The sequence below is a fragment of the Acomys russatus genome, chromosome X (genome assembly GCF_903995435.1).
Source record: "Acomys russatus chromosome X, mAcoRus1.1, whole genome shotgun sequence".
Lineage (NCBI taxonomy): Eukaryota > Metazoa > Chordata > Mammalia > Rodentia > Muridae > Acomys > Acomys russatus.
This window is the reverse complement of record NC_067169.1, coordinates 58,504,407-58,508,152: the sequence shown is the minus strand read 5'-3', so window position 1 is coordinate 58,508,152 and position 3,746 is coordinate 58,504,407. Positions and strand designations below refer to the sequence as shown.

General features: G+C 44.7%; 1 non-coding gene across 1 annotated transcript; it reads left to right on the top strand.

Annotated features, from left to right (window-relative positions):
- Positions 1 to 373: 373 nt before the first annotated feature.
- Positions 374 to 504, top strand: LOC127186065 (small nucleolar RNA SNORA17). The gene has a single exon (XR_007830317.1). It is a non-coding gene; the product is annotated as a small nucleolar RNA SNORA17 (small nucleolar RNA).
- The last annotated feature ends 3,242 nt before the right edge of the window (positions 505 to 3,746 follow it).

The following is a 3,746-nucleotide window of genomic DNA, read 5'->3' as shown; positions in this document are numbered from 1 at the left end:
GAAGGTACCTCTGTTGGAATGTTGTTACAATGAAATTATGGTGCAAGACATGTAGTACTTGTTATAGTATGTAGGGATTATACAGTGTACATCATTCACTAGTGAGCAACAAAGAAGTCCTGTTGTGGGTCTATCTTAGAACAAAATATTAAGTTGTACAACGGTGGTAGAAGATGAAGGATTATGGAATCATTACAGCCTAAGATAGTGGGTGTTTTGAGAACAGAAAATACCCCATGATCAATCTCGAAGCTCCATGATCATTGTTGAAGTTTCTGGGTGTTAGAGAATAAGTATTATTAAACCTTACTAGAAGGTGTAGAAGAAAACCAACCTGTAAATCACCAGAAAGTAGCTTTATTAAAAAGATTACCCATCACCTAGGAGCATTGCAGGTGTGGCTTCTGTGTCACATGTTCTCAACAGGTGGCAGAAAGGAGATAGGCTATATCTATGCTCAGTGTTCTGACCTGTGAACATCTGAATGATTAGCAGCCTAACATTCCCTGAAAAAAAAAACTGAGCCAGAGATGACCACTAGTCTGGCACTGCACAGGCTGTGATGGCTCCCAGAAGCTAGAGCAAGCTAGAGACTAGAAGGGCTCAGGGTGGGAGAGCCTGAGACCGGCCCACACATTGGGCCACTTGTGCAGACCAGGTGAGGAACAAGCCCAATATGACCATCAGACCAGTGTCATGGGGCCTGGACAAGGAGCTAGCCTGAGACAGCCACTAGTTGAGCACCATGCAAGCCTGAAAGACTGGGCAGACTGTGATCGAGATGACCCTTGCCTTGTGCCATAACGCATGAATGGGGCATAGCACTCCTGAGATGACTCATTCAGAGACACCCCCCGCCCCCCGGTGCCACTAAAAGAAGCAAGTAAGTGGTAGAGAAATGGAAGAGAAAGAGAAGCAGAAGGATGTGGGCACAATGAAGAGAGGCAGAACTGGAGACTCAAGGGTAGTGAGGGCCAGCCTGGTATAAATAGCTGGTGACACCACCTGGGATCACGATGAGGCCCTAACCTGTTCTGCCACAATGGGTCCACGTCTGCATTTATGGCCCTGCAGCAGCAGGAGTCTGTTATTACCAAAGGCCAGTCAGAAGTCCCTGGTCTGGGATTGATGTCTGAGGACTGTGCAGGATGAATGAGAGCAGGAGAGTTGACGCTGCCCCTCACCAGCTGCAGCACTTGGGAGAGTGGGTCCTGCACCTCACCTGGACAGCACAATAGAGCTGATCCTGGTAGCAGAGGCAAGGAAGAGTAAGCCCAGAGGGCATGAGTGTGTGAGAGATGGTTCCACCACGTGGTGACATGGTCAAAGGAGAGATGACTCTTTCTCTTGCCCACTGCCCGCTACGGCAGACAGGAGAGCTGGCTCCAAGGTCATTAGAGGGAAAGAGCTGGTCCTGCCCCTTACTTGCAGCACTTGGGAGAGCAGGCCCAATACCTCACCTGGGCAGCACAGTAGAGCTGGCCCTGAATGTGGGAGGTTGCAGGTGAGCCTCCCTGAGGGAAAGTGTGGGAGAGCTGGCCCTGCCTCTTATCTGCTGTACAGTGACATTGATGAGGGACAGACCCCTCTCCTCTCTTTTGCTCTTGCCACCAGTAATGGGAGGGAGAGCTTGACTCAGTAGGGTCATGAAATCATGGAAGCAGCCAGTGCTCCTCACCTGCTGCAGTACTCTGGAGAGCAGGCCTTTCACCTCACCTGGGAAGCAGAGGAGAGATGGCACTTGTTGTGGGGGTTGTGTATGAACCTGGCTGAGGGCATGAGTGTGAAGAGCCTTCCCTGCCACTTGTCTGCTAGGTGGTGGCACAGATGAAGGAGAGACACCCTCCTCTCCTCCCTCATCCTTTGTCATCAACAGCAAGCAGGAGAGCTGGCCCTAGAGGTCATGAGAGTGGGAGAACTGACCATGTCCCTCACTGACTGCAACTTTCTGGAGACTGAGCCCTGCACCTCGCCTGGGTAGCAGGGTAGAGCTGGTGTTGGTAGCAGAAGTTGCTCGTGAGCCAGCCCCGAGAGTAGGAGAGCCAGCCAGTAGGCTGACCACCTCAGATACCTCTCAGGCCCAGATCCAGGCTTTGGATTGGCCAAGACCAACGTCTACCCCATTGATGAGCTCTTGGAGTGCATGAAAGAGATGGTCCTACAGATCCAAAACTACAGGATCTTCCATGACACAGGGCAACAACAAAATATCAGAGAGGAGTCCCAGCGAGGATCCAGTGTTGATAGAGTAGCAGAAGTCAGAGACCTCATACCAGACCAATGACTCATTGCAATGAACATTTTCAAGCATTGCAAGTGTAGACAAAGGGTATACTGTGTGACACACTGTGACATACTACAGCTTCCACAACAAGATTTTTTTTCTCTGTTGTGGGGAGGTTGTAAGGGTGGAAGGAGGGTGTGAGCAGAGTGGAGATAAGTAGGATTATAGTGCATGATGTGAAATTTACAAAGAACTAATAAAAAGTAAAAAGAAATTCCACAAATGAGAAGACTTCAAACAAATGTTCTAACTTGAAAAATAAGGAAGGAATGTTTTGTGAGGCTTTGGAAGAAGAATGCAATCAACTTTCTCTGAGGAGCTAGCATAGAACAGATGGTATCGAAGCAGAGGGATTATTTTGACGATTAGAAGCCATTACTGCTATTATTTCGGTTTTCCAAGACAGGATTTCTCTGTGTATCCTTAGCTGTCGTGGAACTCACTCTGTAGAGCAGGCTGGCCTTAAACTCACATGTCTGCCTGCCTCCTCTTCTCAAGTGCTTGAATTAAAGGTGTGTATCACTACCACCAGGTCCTTATTATTGTCAAAAGTACCTTTATTATATTTATTCACTGTGAATATGTGTATACACACACATACCAGAATGTGTGGGTGGATGCCAGAGGAAAAACTAAGTAGTACAACTTTCTAGAGTTCTTCAATAACTGTCCCTGTGAAATAGGTACCTCTGTTACTAGAGAAAAATAGAATTCCCAATGTAGGAAATTTGAAATCTCAAAATAGCTTTACTATTGTAAGATCAATTAAATCATAGACAAGAAAAGCATCTCGCTTACCAGAAAATGAATAAGTAATAATAAGGACATTGTTAAGAGTATATAAGTGGTGTAACTAAAGACCTTAAACTTTCTGGTTCTGTCTACATTCTACTTCATAACATTCCAAGAATTATAGATTTGATAGATGGAACATGGAGCAGGAAAATTCTCTAGGATGTCATTGTAGTTTCCCCATTCAGTATTAAAATATTTCTCTATTTTTTCTTTTTTGACAGGTTCTGTTTTATCAAGACTAAATCACAGCTATCAGTTATTTCTCATTTCTTCTTCTTCTTCTTCTTCTTCTTCTTCTTCTTCTTCTTCTTCTTCTTCTTCTTCTTCTTCTTCTTCTTCTTCTTCTTCTTCTTCTTCTTCTCTTCTTCTCCATAAATGTGACTTTAATGATTTTTAAAGTTATTTTCACATAAGAAAAAGAAATCAATACTCTTACCATTGAAAATGAAAATGAGCATCATTGTGTTTTTTTACATGCTTTTAAAAAGTGAGTTGTATATTTTATGTATTCTTTCACAGCTGGTTTATAAAAGAAAGTTCTACTGCGCATATCAGCCATACTTCCAGAGAGCCTTAATTCTTGAGTGTAGGTGGCTATAATACAGATCAGATACAATGATTTGTGTGTGTGTGTGTGTGTGTGTGTGTGTGAGAGAGAGAGAGAGAG